The sequence below is a fragment of the Artemia franciscana genome, chromosome 19 (assembly GCF_032884065.1).
Source record: "Artemia franciscana chromosome 19, ASM3288406v1, whole genome shotgun sequence".
Lineage (NCBI taxonomy): Eukaryota > Metazoa > Arthropoda > Branchiopoda > Anostraca > Artemiidae > Artemia > Artemia franciscana.
In genome coordinates this window covers 24,490,869-24,508,480 of record NC_088881.1, presented here as the reverse complement: position 1 = coordinate 24,508,480, position 17,612 = coordinate 24,490,869, and the positions used below count along the sequence as shown (strand labels likewise).

At 36.9% G+C, this 17,612-nt stretch overlaps 1 long non-coding RNA gene across 2 annotated transcripts in view; it reads left to right on the top strand.

Annotated features, from left to right (window-relative positions):
• Positions 1-7,946: 7,946 nt before the first annotated feature.
• LOC136039459 (uncharacterized) overlaps positions 7,947-17,612 on the top strand; it is a 33,224-nt gene continuing 23,558 nt past the window's right edge. The window contains exon 1 of one of the 2 annotated variants that reach the window (XR_010620453.1): positions 7,947-9,494. This is a non-coding gene — a long non-coding RNA (uncharacterized LOC136039459). Of the gene's footprint in view, positions 9,495-15,764; positions 16,136-17,612 lie in introns of those variants that run through there. The other variant, XR_010620454.1, reaches the window with a different exon arrangement.

Genomic DNA, 17,612 nt, shown 5'->3' with positions numbered 1-17,612 from the left:
CAAGAGGGCTCATTCTAACGGAAATGAAAAGTTCTAGTGCCCTTTTCAAGTGACCAAAAAAATTGGAGGGCACCTAGGCCCCCTCCCATGCTCATTTTTTTCCAAATATGTCTTTATTTTTCATTTTTTTTTCTAAATATGTCTTTAGGAATGACTCCCCCATAATCCCTGGGGGAGGTGCTGCAAGTTACGAACTTTGACCAGTGTTTACATACAGTAATGGTTATTGGGAAGTGTATAGACGTTTTCAGGGGACTTTTTTTGGTTTGGGGGTGGGATTGAGGGGAAAGGGCTACGTGGGAGGATCTTTTCTTCGAGGAATATGTCATGGGGGAAGAAAAATTCAATGAAAAGGGCGCAGGATTTTTTAACATTATTATAAATAAGCAAAGAAAAAATAAACATGAAAACGTTTTTTCAATTGAAAGTAAGGAGTAGCATTGAAACGTAAAACCAACAGAGATTATTACGCATATGAGGGGTTTTAAAAATACTTTAGCATAAAGAGCAAGGTATTTACGAGGAGATAAATACCTCGCTCTTTATGCTAAAGTATTTTTAGTAATTTCATCTATTTATTCTACGGCCTTTCTAATTCAGGGGTCATTCTTAAAGAATTGGGACAAAACTTACGATTTAGTGTAAAGATCGAGGTATTGACGAGGGTACAAACCCCCTTGTATACATAGTAAAAATATAAGAATATAAAAGTGTGTTACGTAAGCTGGCACGTACGCAGGGTGGGGGCCTCCGCCCCCCCCCGAAACTTTGTGAAATGTTTAATTTCCCCATGGTTTCTTGGGATTTCTGGCAAAAGTAGGACATTTATTAAGAATCTAGATACATGTGTGAAGCCTTTTTTGGGGGATTTTACAGCATGCCATTATCCGGTCAAGTCACTGCCCAATTATTAACCCATTTTCTGTCTAACTTTTTACCCTCTTTGAAGTAATTAGCAATTGTGCTGTTATTTTTTTTGTAAAGAGAGTTTGCTTTCCACAGCAAAATAGAATTATCCTATATATTAGGGCGTTTATCCTCCCCCCCCCCTTTCAGGATAAAGTACATCTTGTGATGGATCAATTCTGGAAACTATCATTTTTCATTAAAATCCACGTTTTTGCAATAAAAGAACTAGCCCCCACAGAATCCATATTGCACTGTTAACCCTAAAATTTCCCTTTCAGTGGGATATAATAGATTAATCACTGGTTCTAAATTTCTATGAACATAACCTGAGCCTAAAACATACTGCTGAGGCTTCAGTCTTCTCCCCCCCCATCCGCTACAATACTACAGGATCTGTATTTTCCGATATACCTGCTTTTTGCATTACTAAATAAAAAAGTGCTACTTTATATCTGCTGTTTCGAAGGTTTTGCCCCCCCCCGAAAAAAATTCCTGCGTACTTGCCTGTACGTAAGTTAATTCTTAAGTTACGCATATTTTTTACTAATAAAAACGTTCGTTAAAAATTAAAAGTTCTAGTTGGATTTTTAAACTAAGAGAAAGCCATTTAGCCAAAAAAAGAATTAATATACAAATTTCATTTTAATGATTTATGTGCGGAGAGCCAAAATCAAACATGCATTAATTCAAAAACAACATTCATGGTGTGAAATAAATATTTTTCTACACTAAACTAGTGGTTTATGCTCGCTTGAATTTTGGCTAGTTATGTTTTTGTAAGGCCTTTTTGGAAACACTTTATTTGATCTTTCATGGGTAATCTTTTGATTCAGTTACATCCCTTGGGATTCAGTTAGTCTGTGAGTTGAAAAACTCTGAAATAAAATGAATAAAACTCTGAAATAAAATGAATAAAACTCTGAAATAAAATGAATAAAACTCTGAAATAAAATGAATAAAACTCTGAAATAAAATGAAATAAAATTGTCATTTTCAAAATATGTATCTTCTGTCATTTAATTTGGGATAGTCATGCTCTGACCATAATGATACTCAGTTGTAATAATTTAGAATCATACCCATAGTATCCTGGATGATCCTGAGTCTAAAAAAACGTATGTGTCCAAGTGGATGCCGTAATCCCTACACTATTTGTGTTGTAATGCTGACCATACCAATATATCACTTTAAACCATGTGATGCCATTGTCTTTTTACTTTACTGCAGTTCTTGCAATTATCTGTTCTATATGATGACAATTTCCTCGTAATTTTAGAACCATGAGGAAGCAAACTAGACTATGAAAATCTGAGAAATTGTTTAATCCAAAGGAACATTTTTTTTTTTAAATGCTTCACTTAAAACAAGTGCACGAGGGCCCAAAGGCTGAGTTCGTGACTGAGTAGACGAAGAGAGCTGAGTAAGATGACCACATTGTCTTTTTACTTTACTGAAGTTCTTGCAATTATCTGTTCTATATGATGACAATTTCCTCGTAATTTTAGAACCATGAGGAAGCAAACTAGACTATGAAAATCTGAGAAATTGTTTAATCCAAAGGAACATTTTTTTTTTAAATGCTTCACTTAAAACAAGTGCACGAGGGCCCAAAGGCTGAGTTCGTGACTGAGCAGACGAGAAGAGCTGAGTAAGATGACTTCAGACTATAACTGCAAGGCCGAAGGCCAAGTCCATTGGTTGCTGGGTCTGAATCCGTGAGACTGCAATTGGTGAGGGCGAGTAGAGGGAGAGGGCAAGTCTCCGATAAGCCGGCTCTTTTGAATGTGTAATATAATAAAACTTAAATCAAAGAGAATTACTATTAGTGAAGAGCACGAACTTCAATGAACAGACAAATAACAATGAATTTAAGCTGAACTAGATTTGCATTGCATAGGTAACATGAAGTGTTGCAGCAAGTCCTTCTAAGCAAGACAACAAAAGTGTTGCAAGGACAAAACTTCGGTCAAAAATTTGAAGAAGGAATAAAAAATTATTGCACTAATTATTCGGATGATTAAATCTTTTACTTTTGAATCGTTGTTATTGTTTCGGATTAAAATTTTAAATGTTCCATCTCTAATTTTGAGAATCATATTAATCCAGTTAGTCTTTACTATAATAATTAAGAAAAACACTTTATTGTGATTTTTCTTATATTTATGATCACTGCTTAGCCGCATAAAGACAAAAATTCTGACCCTTAAATGTATTAGAAACAAAAGATATATGGACAAATCACTTGTGATAGTCTAAACGGCACATTAGAAACCAATAGTTGGTAAACGAACTAGGAGAAGCCGCAATACCATCATAAAAACGATGACCACTGTCTAACCACCGAATGTTATTTTTAAGCCCTTGGTTGTCCTAGACTTTTAATACGAAGTCTGCTTTAACTTGAACATTAAATCTGAAGTTGTTAACTCCTCCGAATCTTTAAATGATACACTTCACGAAAGAACTCAAAATATTTACAATAATACTTTTAATTGAACCTAGTTGGTGCTAAGATTCTATACTTCACTTTTTGTGATAATTCTATTATACATGGACACTGCAAAAATAAAAAAAGACCTACAAGTCGTCAAAAGTACAAAGCCCATATTCCTGAAAATGACCATTGTCTAACAACTAATTTTTAGTTAAAAGTTCCTCACTTGTCCTTGACTCAGTTTTCCCAATTCTCTTGGTGAAACATAAGGAAAACTAATTTGCTTAAGATCCTCACCCCTCATCCTTGAAAGTCACTGTCGTCTAATTGCCCATTTTTTCATACACATTCCACTCCATAGCGGACACAGAACCGAATTTCTTGTATCCTCAAATGCATCGGAAACCATAAATAGTAGTAAATTCTAGCAGTAAAACATGTTAACCGTTTTTTGTCGAAGGTGACCCTGGTATAAAATGGGGTTGAAAAGAAAAATAAATCGACCTTTTAGCTACTTGAATCTTATCCTTTTTAATCGTTCATATTGCTACGAATTAAAACTTAAAATATTATCATATAGAGCCGAGTAAGTGTGATGAATGTATCTCTATCTTTTCAGAATCATGTTGCTGCAGCTAATATTCACTTGAATAATTGCAAAATCTTTTATTTTTAATCGCTATGTAAGTGCGGTAACAAATTTTCTTAATCGCAAATATTGCTTTATTGCTTAATTGCTTTAATCGACTCATATTCAAAAAAATCTTTGCATGTGATCTAATTATCTCATCTAGAATTATTGATGAGTGTTATAAAAAAAGGTCTATCACTCTTGGTTCAAAAGTTGATTATCTTGCTGCGGGCCAAGTTTCTAATATCACTCCCTAGAAAGGAGCAAGATAAAGGCTTGAATTTCATTGGTGATAGGGCCAGGTAACCGTTGTACGTCTTAAGCCGTTTTTGATTTTAGCTCAAAACCGACTTGACACTGGTAGAACTGGTGCTTGCTAGAACAGAGCTTTCCAGTAGGAAGAAAAACATGGCTCGATGGAAAGAAGGCATGGCTTCCTTAGGTTATTCTAAGGATAACCTTAGAAAGTTCTCTCAATTTTCTCATCTAGAATTACTGATGAATGTTATAAAAACAAGAGCTAAGAGCTTATATGGCACTTGAGACGAGGCAAGAAGAGCTAAGAGCCAAGAGATCATATGGTATGAGCTCTAGCAAAATTCTATGAATCAATAGATTGATTTAAAAGAAATATATGAGGCTTAATGCCGGTCAGGGTTTTAAATAAGACCTCTGAGTCACGATGTCTTTCTGTATATCAAAACTCATTAAGATCCAATCACCCACTCGTAAGTTATCAATACCTAATTTTTTCTAATTTTTCCTCTCCCTTTAGCCCCCTCAGATGGTCGAATCTGGGAAAACGACTATATCAAGTCAATTTGTGCAGCTCCCTGACACGCCTACCAATTTTCATCGTCCTAGCACGTCCAGAAGCACCAAACTCGCCAAATCACTTAACCCCTCCCCCCAACTCTCCCAAAGAGAGCGAATCTAGTATGTTTCCGTTAATCATGTATCAAGGACATTTGCTTATTCTATCCAACAAGCTTCATCCCGATTCCTTCACTCCAAGTGTTTTCCGAGGTTTCCCCCTCCAACTCCCCCCCCCCCAATGTCAAAAGATCTGGTCGGGATTTGAAATAAGAGCTCTGAGACATGAATTCCTTCTAAATATCTAATTTCATTAAGATCCGATCACCTATTCGCAAGATAAAAATACCCCAATTTTCACGTTTTCCAAGAATTCCGGTTTCTCCCTCCAGCTCCCCCCAATGTAACAGATTCTGGTCGGAATTCAAAATTAGAGCTTTAAAGCACAAGATCCTTCTAAATATCAAGTTTAATTAAGCTCTGGACACCCTTTCGTAAGTTACAAATACCTCAATTTTCAAAATTACCCCCCCCCCCAAAAAAAAAAAAAATCCACGAAAGAGAGAAGATCCGGTCCGGTTATGTCAGTCATGTATCGTAGACAGGTTTTTATTCTTCCCATCCAGTTTCATCCTGATCTCACCGCTTTAAGTATTTTCTAAAGATTTCCAGTCCCCCAAACTGCCCCCCAATTACGCTGGATCCGGTTGAGATTTAAAATAAGAGATCTGAGTTACAAGGTCCTTCTAAATATGAAGTTTCATGAAGAACCGATCACTTCTTCGTAAGTTAAAAATACGTTATTTTTTCTAATTTTTCAGAGTTACCCCCCCCCCCCTTCTAATAGGGCGGATCCATTCCAATTATGTAAATCACGTATCCAAGACTTTTGCTTATTTTTCCCGCCAAGTTTCATCCCGATTCCTCCAATCTAAGCGTTTTCCATTATTTTAGATTCTTCCACCCCAATCTCGCCCCAATGTCACCAGATCCGGTCTGGGTTTAAAATAAGAGCTTTAAGACACGGTATCCTTCTAAATATCAAATTTCATTAAGATCCGATCACCTTTTCATAAGATAAAAATAACCCAATTTTCACGTTTCCCAAGAATTCCGGTTTACCCCTCCAACTCCCCCCAATGTCACAGGATCTAGTCGGAATTTAAAAAAAGAGCTTTAAAGCACAAGATCCTTCTAAATATCAAATCTCATTAAGATCTGGTCACCCTTCAGTAATTTACAAATACCCCAATTTTCAAAATTACCCCCCCCCCAACTCCACCACAGAAAGAAGATCCGGTCTGATTATGTCAGTCACGTATCTTAGACAGGCTTTTATTCTTCCCATCCAGTTTCATCCTGATCTCACCGCTTTAAATATTTTCTAAGATTTCCTGTCCCCCCAACTGCACCCCCAATTACGCTAGATCCGGTTGAGATTTAAAATAAGAGATCTGAGTTACAAGGTACTTCCAAATATGAAGTTTTAATGAAAATCCGATCACTCCTTCGTAAGTTAAAAATACGTCATTTTTTCTAATTTTTCAGAATTAACCCCCCCCCCCAATAGAGCGGATCCGTCCCAATTATGTAAATCACGTATCTAAGACTTCTGATTATTTGTCCCACTAAGTTTCATCCCGATCCCTCCAATCTAAGCGCTTTCCATGATTTTAGGTTCCCCCACCCGAAACTCCCCCCAAACGTCACCAGATCTGGTTGGGATTTAAATTAAGAGGTCTGAGACACGATATCCTTCTAAATATCAAATTTCATTGAGATCCGATCACCCGTTTGTAAGTTAAAAATACCTCATTTTTTCTAATTTTTCAGAATTAACCCCCCCCCCCCAATTACCCCAAATAGAGCGGATCCATTCCGTTTATGTCAATCATGTATCTAGGACTTGTGCTTATTTTTCCCACAAAGTTTTATCCCGATCCCTCCACTCTGAGTGTTTTCCAAGTTTAAGGTTTCCCCCTCCCAACTCCCCCAAATGTCACCAGATCCGGTCAGATTTAAAATATAAGCTCTGAGACACGATATCCTTCTAAATATCAAATTTCATTGAGATCTGATAATCCGTTCGTAAGTTAAAAATACCTCATTTTTTCTAATTTTCAGAATTATCCCCCCCCCCCCAACTACCCCAAAGAGAGCAGGTGCGGTCCGGTTATGTTAGTCACGTATCTTAGAAGGTTTTTATTCTTCCCACCCAGTTTCATCCTGATCTCACCGCTTTAAGTATTTTCTAGGATTTCCGGTTCCCCCAACTGCCCCTGCCCCTCAATTACGCTGGGTCCGGTTGATATTAAAAATAAGAGATCTGAGTTACGAGGTCCTTCTAAATATAAATTTTCATGAAGATCCGATCACTCCTTCGGAAGTTAAAAATACGTCATTTTTTCCTAATTTTTTAGAATAACCCCCCCCCCCAATAGAGCGGATCCGTTCCAATTATGTAAATCACGTATCTAAGACTTCTGCTTATTTTTCCCACCAATTTTCATCCCGCTCCCTCGAATCTAAGCGTTTTCCATAATTTTAGGTTTCCCCACCCCAAACTTCCCCCAATGTCACCAGATCCGGTAGGGAAAATAAGAGCTTCGAGACACGATATCCTTCTAAATATCAAATTTCATTGAGATCTGATCACCCGTTCGTAAGTTAAAAATACTACATTTTTTCTAATTTTCAGAATTAGCCCCCCCCCCAATTACCCCAAAGAGAGCGGATTCGTTCCGGTTATGTCAATCATGTATCTAGGACTTGTTATTATTTTTCCCACCAAGTTTCATCCCGATCCCTCCACTCTAAGTGTTTTCCAAGTTTTAGGTTTCCCCCTTCCAACTCCCCCACCCAATGTCACCAGATCTGGTCGGGATTTAAAATAAGAGCTCTGAGACACGATATCCTTCTAAATATCAAATTTCATTGAGATCCGATCACCCGTTCGTAAGTTAAAATACCTTATTTTTTTTTAATTTTTCAGAATTACCCCCCTCTCCACCCTCCAACTACCCCAAAGAGAACGGATCCGTTCCGGTTATGTCAATCATGTATCTAGGACTTTTGCTTATTTTTCCCACCAAGTTTCATCCCGATCCCTCCACTCTAAGTGTTTTCCAAGGTTTTAGGTCCCCCCCCCCAACTCCCCCCCCCCCCCCCAATATCACCAGATTTGGTCGGGATTTAAAATAACAGCTCTGAGACACGATATCCTTCCCAACATCAAATTTCATTAAGATCTGATCAACCTTTCGTAAGTTAAAAATACTTCAATTTTTCTATTTATTCCGAATTAACGGGCCCCCTACTGCCCCCAGATGGTCAAATCGGGAAAACGACTGTTTCTAATTTAATCTGGTCCGGTCTCTGATACGCCTGCCAAATTTCATCGTCCTAGCTTACCTGGAAGTGCCTAAAGTAGCAAAACTGGGACCGACAGACAGACAGACCGACAGAATTTGCGATTGCTATATGTCACTTGGTTAATACCAAGTGCCATAAAAAGTCTATCACTCTTGGTTCAAAAGTTGATTATCTTGCTGCGGGCCAAGTTTCTAACATCATTTCTTAGAAAGGAGCAAAGTAAAGGCTTGAACTTCATTGATGCCGGGGACAGGTAACCGTTGTACGTCTTTCAAGAACTTTAAAGAGTTCATACACCTTTAAAGTCATATTCAACTTTACGGTATATCCGCGATTAAGAAATTATCAAGCGCACTGTCATGTTTAGATTTACCGGTTTGGATCTTGAGCTAAGGCTGAGGAGCTTGGAAAATGAATCCGCGAGTAAAGTTGTCTCCAGCGTGTTATGGTAGTCATTTTGACTAATAATGATTATAAGAAACTTTTTCTCCAAAAAAAAAAATTTCTAAGGAAAGTAAAGAGCTACGTTAAGTAGCTCTTTAACATTAAGTACATTCTCTATATTAAGTAGTAGACTGCAATTAGGTTTTTACAACCTTCGTACACATAAGTTGTTTTGATTAAATTCATACTCGTACTTAACATCCCCTACGATTTTCAAATCGATAACCTCAACTTTAATAACCTTAATGCTTTAGGCTCTTCTCACGAGATTGCTTCTATGTCCTTTTCACACCCTGCATGCACATAGTATATTCTGATTTAATTAAACATCTTCCGCAACATTACCGGGAAATTCTACCTTAATACCATAAGCCTCAGCTGCAGCAGTGACGGTAAGGACAGTAATAGTAAAACTATGCGGAGAGTACATTTTAGTTAGTTCAACATCCCCACAAAATACCCTAAGGTTTTGGAGTTTCTACAACAACTCCTTCCCTAGAAAGTACCTTGGTGAAAAAGTGCATTTTGCCCTATTCGCTCTTCACTTAAGCAGCGTTACTGCACTGCTTATGGTAATCACCAAGATTTTGTTCGGTGTCAGAATGCATAACTACCCATGACCAGTAGATATGCAAATACTTGACGGCATTAGTGCGATCACATGGTGCGTGTGAGCAACGTTTGTCCCTGCATCATGTGTGATGTTGAATCACTTCTGGCGTCAGGAGACCCGATTGAGTTTGAAGTAATATGCAGGGGCAGAGTGCTAAAAAGGCTGCTGTGCTGTTCAAATCATCCCTGGAACATCTTTGGTCTTAACCACTAAAGAGGTCATCGCCAACAGGCACCATTGCTACTTAGTCCAGCCGGTGTGGGGAGACCTAAATCTAAGTAAGTATAATTTAAATATCTCATTTATGCTAAATTATTTTCTAAATTTAAAATTTACCCTTTAGATTCCATAAAATACACAATTATTAAATTTAATTCCTCCTTAAAATTAATAGTAATGATTGCTAGTAATCTTTATTCTTTTAATATGTATTATAAACTTGATAATCCCAAGGGTCTTAATTTGGATCTTTCAATCGTGTAGATTGAAAATTCTTTGCCTGATTCTGATTTCAAAAATTTGTAACATGTCCACCTTTCTTCTAAAATCAACCCAAGAGCCCTCAGGGGTGCCTATTTTGAGGCATGGGGCTCCCGGTATTCCTTATTAGGCGGTTAATTTTCACAAGAGAAGTGCCATTAATCCTAGGTGTGTCTAGATAAACCTAGGTGTGCCATAGGGATCGATCTTAAGGCTATTCTAATTGATATGAATGATCTAGATCGTGTTCCTAACCCAAATTTCAGGACATTGTTTTACTGCGATTTGAGCTGCAAGGAAGGTACTTTAAATAGTGACAACGACTCCAATTGGCTGGTAGTATTTTCAAACGACTCTAGTAGGGCCATCTTCGACCCTAGAATGGAAAAATAGAAGAAAATTAAAAATTATCTTAAAAGAGACTTTCGTTTGCATGGATGCAAATCCTTATGCAATAAATGTCGAGAATTCGTTTGTCCTATTCTTTGCTAGGATTGGAGCTGTTATTCCAGAAATAAACGGAATTGCGAATTCTGGAGGAATGATAAAGTGATCAGAAAGGAATTCGCGAGGTATCTAGGTGTATTCCTGGAGTAAAACATATCCTTTCTATATCAAAATCAGGCTTTGTAACTGAAACTCTCTGGTAATTTTGCCATCAACAAGAAACTGAAGCCCGTATTTTCTATAAAAAATTTCTTCTTCTTACAATCAAGTTCGGAAACCTCACTTACAGTATTGTGGTATAATTTTACAACTTTCAAATTGACTTCAACGCTCAAAACTATTTGAATTATAGATAACTATCTCTTCCTTAACAAAACAAGAGCTAAGAGCTCATATGGCACTTGTGACGAGGAAAGAAAAGCTAAGAGCCAAGAGCTCATATGGTATGAGCTCTGACAAAATTCTATGAATCAATAGATTGATTTAAAAAAGAAAATAAGAGGCTTAATGCCGGTCAGGATTTAAAATAAGAGCTCTGAGTCACGATGTCCTTCTAAATATCAAAATTCATTCAGATCCGATCACCCATTCGTAAGTTATAAATACCTAATTTTTTCTAATTTTTCCTCTCCCTTTAGCCCCCAGATGGTCGAATCTGGGAAAACGACTTTATCAAGTCAAATTGTGCAGCTCCCTGATACACCTACCAATTTTCATCGTCCTAGCACGTCCAGAAGGACCAAACTCGCCAAATCACTGAACCCCTCCCCCCAACTCCCCCAAAGAGAGCGAATCCAGTACGATTCTGTCAATCACGCATCAAGGACATTTGCTAATTCTATCCACCAAGCTTCATCCTGATTCCTCCACTCCAAGTGTTTTCCAAGATTTCCCCCTCTAGCTCTCCCAATGTCAAAAGATCTGGTAGGGATTTAAAATAAGAGCTCTGAGGCATGAATTCATTCTAAATATAAAATTTCATTAAGATCCGATCACCTATTCGTAAGATAAAAATACCCCAATTTTCACGTTTTCCAAGAATTCCGGTTTCCCCCTCCAACTCCCCCAATGTCACAGGACCTGGTCAGAATTTAAAGTTAGAGCTTTGAAGCACAAGATCCTTCTAAATATCAATTTTCATTAAGATCTGGTCACCCTTTCGTAAGTTACAAATACATCAATTTTCAAAATTACCCCCCCCCCCTCAAACCTCCACCAAAGAGAGCAGATCCAGTCCAGTTATGTCAGTCACGTATCTTAAACAGGTTTCTATTCTTCCCGTCCAGTTTCATCCTGATCTCACCGCTTTAATTATTTTCTACGATTTCCGGTCCCCCCCAACTGCCGCTTACGCTTTATCCGGTTGAGATTTAAAATAAGAGATCTGGGTTAAAAGGTCCTTCTAAATATGAAGTTTTATGAAGATCTGATCACTCCTTCGTAAGTTAAAAATACGTCATTTTTTCTTATTTTTCAGAATTACCCCCCCCCCCAATAGAGCGGATCCATTCCAATGATGTAAATCACGTATGTAAGACTTCTGCTTATTTTTCTCACCAAGTTTCATCACGATCCCTCCAGTTTAAGTGTTTTCCAGGACTTTAGGTTCCCCCACGCCAAAATCCCCCCAATGTCACCAGATCCGGTCGGGATTTAAAATAAGAGCTTTGAGACACTATATCCTTCTAAATATCAAATTTCATTGAGATCTGATCACCCGTTCTTAAGTTAAAAATACCTCATTTTTTCTAATTTGTCAGAATTACCCCCCCCCCCCTCCCAACTACCCCAAAGAGAGTGGATCCGTTCCGGTTATGTCAATCATGTATCTTGGACTTGTGGTTATTTTTTCACTAAGTTTCATCCCGACCTCTCCACTCTAAGTGTTTTCCAAGTTTTAGGTTTCCCTTTCCCAACTCCACCCCCCCCCCCCGATGTCACCAGATCTGGTGGGATTTAAAATAAGAGCTCTGAGACACGGTATACTTCTAAATATCAAATTTTACTGAGATCCGATCACCCGTTCGTAAGTTAAAAATACCTCATTTTTTCTAATTTTTCAGAATTAACCCCCCCCCCCCCCGCCCCAACTACCCCAAAGAGAGCGGATCCTTTCCGATTATGTCAATCATGTATCTAGGACTTGTGCTTATTTTTCCCATCAAGTTTCATCCCAATCCCTCAACTCTAAGTGTTTTCTAAGATTTTAAGTTTCCCCCTCCCAGCTCCCCCCAATGTCACTAGATCCGGTCGGGATTGAAAATAATAGCTTTGAGACATGATATTCTTTTAAACATCAACTTTTATTGAGATCTGATCAACCGTTCGTAAGTTAAAAATACTTCAATTTTCTTTTTTTTTGGATTAACGGGCCCCCCACTCCCCCCATATGGTCAAATCGGGAAAACGACTGTTTCTAATTTAATCTGGTCCGGTCGCTGATACGCCTGCCAAATTTCATCGTCCTAGCTTACCTGGAAATGCCTAAAGTAGCAAAGCCGGGACCGACAGACCGACAGACAGACCGACAGAATTTGTGATTGCTATATGTCACTTGGTTAATACCAAGTGCCATAACAAAGAGAGAAAAAATCTCAAGATAAGGAAAACAAACTGGATTACGGCCAGTTGAAGAAAAAGACAAACTAAAACGACGCGGATATTTCACCTATATAAAACAAGACGCCTTCAACACTAGGAACAGAGATAAAACCTAAGATGATCTATAAAACCTAAAATTAATTAAAATCTAAACCTAAAGAAAAAATAATATTTTTGTTTAAAATTGATGCTACTGTGGTTAAGCACCACAAATGTTAGTACTTCAATGAGAGCACTGACGTGATTGGATAAAATAAAAGAAAATTAATATAATACAAGTATCCTGCTGGCATGCGAAATAATCCTTTTCTTAGTTTCCACTGCAAAAATTCTCCTAGACCTTATATCTATTAAATGAAAAAAAAATAAGTTTTTCTAACAGAAAGTAAGTAGCGACACTAAAACTTAAAACGAACAGATATTTCCTGCATATGAAAGGGGCTGTCCCCTCCTCAACACCCCGCTCTTTACGCTAAAGTTTGGTATTATTTTAAAAATTAGATCTGTGAGAAAGAGTAGAACTTTAGCATAAGGAGCGGGGCGTTGAGGAGGGGACAGCCTCTTTCATATACGGAATAATTTCAGTTTTGATGTTGCTTCTTACTTTCAGTTAAAAAAACTTGTTTTTTCATTTAATTTTTGAACGTTTTGAATTAACGCTGGTTTTGGTTTTGGCTCATCTTATATGAATAATTAAAACTACATTTGCATCTTAATTTTACCTTTTGTTTTTGTTCAATGGCTTTCTCAAAGTTTTGGTAGGACAATTTTGATGAAAAGTGGCGGGAGAGGGGGCCTAGTTGCCCTCCATTTTTTGTTACTTAAAAAGGCCACCAGTGTTTTAAATTTTATTTACTAACGTATTTATTAGTAATAAATATGCATAACTTACATATTCACTTACGTAAAGAACTTCTACTTTTGCATATTTTATTACGTATATGAGGGGGTTCGCCCCCTTGTCAATGCGCTGCTCTTTACACTAAAGTTCAATTTTGTTCCAATTCCTTAAGAATGACACCTGAATGACAAAGGCCCTTTAATTAGAATAATTAAAAAATGCTTTAGGGTAAAGAGCGAGGTATTGAGAAGGGGATAAACCCCCTCTTATACGTAATAATTTCTTGTTGCTTTAAGTTTTAATGTTGTTCCTTACTTTCAGTTGTATAAACCTTTTTTATTTAATTTCTGAACGTTTTTGAATTAATGCAGGTTTTGATTTTGGCTCACCGTACATTAATAAATAAAACAAAATTTGCATAATAGTTTTTCTTTGTTGGCTAAACGGCTTTCTAAAAGTTTTGATTGTATGACTTTGGGAAAAAAGAGGAGGGAGAGGGGACCTAGTTCCCCTCCATTTTTTGGTGACTTAAAATGGCCACTAGAACTTTAGTTTTATGTACGAACTTTTTTATTAGTAATAAATGTACATAACTTACAAATTAACTTACGTAACGAACTTTTACATTCGTATACTTTTATTACGTATACGAAGGGGCTCACTCCGTCTTCAATTCCTCCTTCTTTACACTGAAGTTCGAATTTTATTCCAATTCATTAAGCATGACCCCTTGAATCACAAAGGCCGTTTACTTAAAATTAATAACTCTTTTGAAATTACTAAGAATATTTTAGCGTAAAGTGCAACGTAATGAGGAGGGGACGAACCCCCTCACATATGTAATAATTTCTGTTTGTTTTAAGTTTTAATTTTACTCCTTACTTTCAGTTGAAGAAACTTGTATTTGATTTAATTTCTCATTGTTCTTTGAAATAGCACTGGAAAATCTAGCACCCCCTTCATGGAGACTCTCTTCGCCCATGATAAATTCCTCCATGGAAAAATCATCTCACGTAACCCCCTCTACCCAACCCCCCTACTGAAAGAAAGAATCCCCTTGAAAACGTCAACATCCCAATAACCAATACTATACGCAAACAATGGGCAAAGTTCATAACTTGTATCCCTTCCCCCGGGGACTGTGGGGGATTAAGTCCTCCTCAAAGACATAGTTTTTATATTTTTAGACTATACTGAACAAAAATGGCTATCTCAAAATTTCGATCTCGTTACTTTGAGAATAAATAAGCATGGGATGGGGCTTAGTTGCCCTCCAATGTCTTTGGTCACTTGAAAAGGGCACTAAAACTTTTAATTTCAGGTAAAATGAGCCCTCTCGTGACATTCGAGGACCACTGGGTCTATACGATCACCCCTGGAAAAAAAACAAACAAAAAGAAAAAATAAACAAGCATTCGTGATCTTTCTTCTTGCAAAAAATACAAAATTCCACTTTTTTGCAGAGAGGGCTTGAAACCTCTACAATAGGGTTTTCTGATACGCTTAATCTGATGGTGTGATTTTCATTAAGATTCTATGAGTTTTAGGAGTTGTTTCCCCTTTTTTCGAAAACAAGGAACATTTTCTCAGGCTCGTAACTATTGATGGTTAAAACTGAACTTGATGAAATTTATACATTTGAAATCAGCATAAAAAAATTGATTTTTTTATGTATATATTGGTATCAAACTTCCGTTTTTTAAAGTTTTGGTTACTTTTGAGCCCGGTCACTCCTTACTAAAGTTCGTTACCACGAACTGTTTGATGTAGTCCCCTGGTATTCCTTTTTATTTTGTTACCCCTATTAGCTATTGACTTACTTTTAAGAATAGTATCATAAATTGAGTTTATATATATTGAGTTTTATATATATTGAGTCTATTATATAAACTGAGTTTAATATTTAAATTATGTATCTCTATTTATCTAAAGATTAGCAAAAATATATTTTTTTATTTGAATGGCCTCTCTAGCCCATTATGCCAAGCTTTTTATCATAAGAAATAGATATGGCATCATCAAATTGCAAACAATGGTCTGGATGGTGGAAAATGTGTTCCGCCAAGGCTGAAACAAAAGTTTCAGGAGATTTGCCAAATTTTAGAGCCTTAACTATTGACTTACGATGCTCAATATATTGTTCTAGAAACTTTTGATGCGTCCGACCAATCTCAGCAGTGCGAAGACAACTGTGATGGGGTAAATCGCACCCTATGTTCAAGCCTGCTTAAGCTCAAAACAAAGAAAAAACTAAATATAAATATAGGAAGTACCTGGATTTCTTGGATAAAAATGGGCACAAAAATTACCACTCTTGTTGGACTACGAGATTGAATTGACCTCAATAAAAAACTTAAGAAATTTTCATTGGAAAAATTAAATTCTCTGCAGTTTTGATTTTATATCCATGTATTCAAATTGTGATGATAAAATATGCGAATATATATTAAAAATGCATGCATGTTAATGTTATGAGGCTTGACGAAGTGGACTAGAGAAGCCATTGAAATAAAAAAACATATTGTTAGTTAATCTTTCAATAAACAGAGGGCATGTAATTTTCAATTTTAAGTACACGTAATTTAAATATTGACTCCGCAATCCCTCGCTCTCTTCGCTAAAGCTTGACTCTTTGCCACAATTCTACTTTTTAAAACAATTAAAAACTTCAGCATAAAGAGCGAGGGATTGCGGAGGGGACAACCCATTTCATATACCGAGTAATTTCTGTTCGTTTTAAGTTTTAGTGTCGCTCCTTACTTTCAGTTAGGGGTTTTCTCCTCCTCAACGCCTCGCTCTTTACGCTAAAGTTTTTTATAGATTTAAAAAGTTGAGTTGTGAGAAAGAGTCAAACCTTAGCGTAATCAGCGAGGTGTCGAGGAGGGGACAACCCTTTTCTTATACGGAATAATTTCTGTTCTTTCTTAAGTTTTAATGTCGCTCCTTACTTTCAGTTGAAAAAACTTATTTTTTTTCTTTAATCAAACAGTTCGTGGTAACGAACTGTAATAAGGAGCGACCCGGCTCAATAGTAACTAAAACTCTAAAAAATAGGATTTTGATACCAATAGCTACATCAAAAGAATCTCATTTTAATGCTGATTTCAAATATATAAGTCATAGTCTTACCCTTGAAAGTCATAGAATCTTAAAATCACACCATCAGATTCAGCGTATCAGAGAACCCTATTTTAGAAGTTTCAAGCTCCTATCTACAAAATTGTGGAATTTTGTATTTGTTGCCAGAAGGCAGATCACGGATGCGTGTTAATTTCTTATTTTGTTTTTTTTTTTCCCCAGGGATGATCGTATCGATCCAGTGGTCCTAGAGTCTCGCGAGAGGTCTCATTCTAACGGACATAGAAAGTTCTAGTGCCCTTTTTAAGTGACCAAAAAAACTGGAGGGCACCTAGGCTCCCCTACCACGCTAATTATTTTTCCAAAGTCACCAAATCAAAATTCTGAGATAGCCATTTTATTCAGCGTAGTCGAAAAATCTTATAACTATGTCTTTAGAGACGATTTACTCCCCCACCGTCCCCGTGGGAGGGGCTACAAGTTACAAACTTTGACCAGTGCTTACATATAGTAATGGTTATTTGGAAGTGTACAGACTTTTCAGGGGGATTTTTTGGTTAGGGGGGCTGAGAAGAGGGGGATATTTTAGGAGAAATTTCCTTGGAGGAATTTATCATAGGGGCAGAAAATTTCCATGAAGAGAGAGCAGGATTTTCTAGCATTATTTAAAAAAAAAACAATGAAAAAATAAAAATGAAAAAGTTTTTTCAACTGAAATTAAGGAGCAGAATTAAAACTTAAAACGAACAGAAATTATTACGCATATGATGGGCTCACTTCCTCCTAATACTTTGCTCTTTACGCTAAAGTATTTTTAGTAATTTCAACTATTTATTCTACGACTTTTATGATTCAGGTCTCATTTTTAAGGAGTTGGGACAAAATTTAAGCTCTAGTGTAATGAACGAGGTACTGACGAGGTGGTGAACTCCTAATATATGTAATAAAA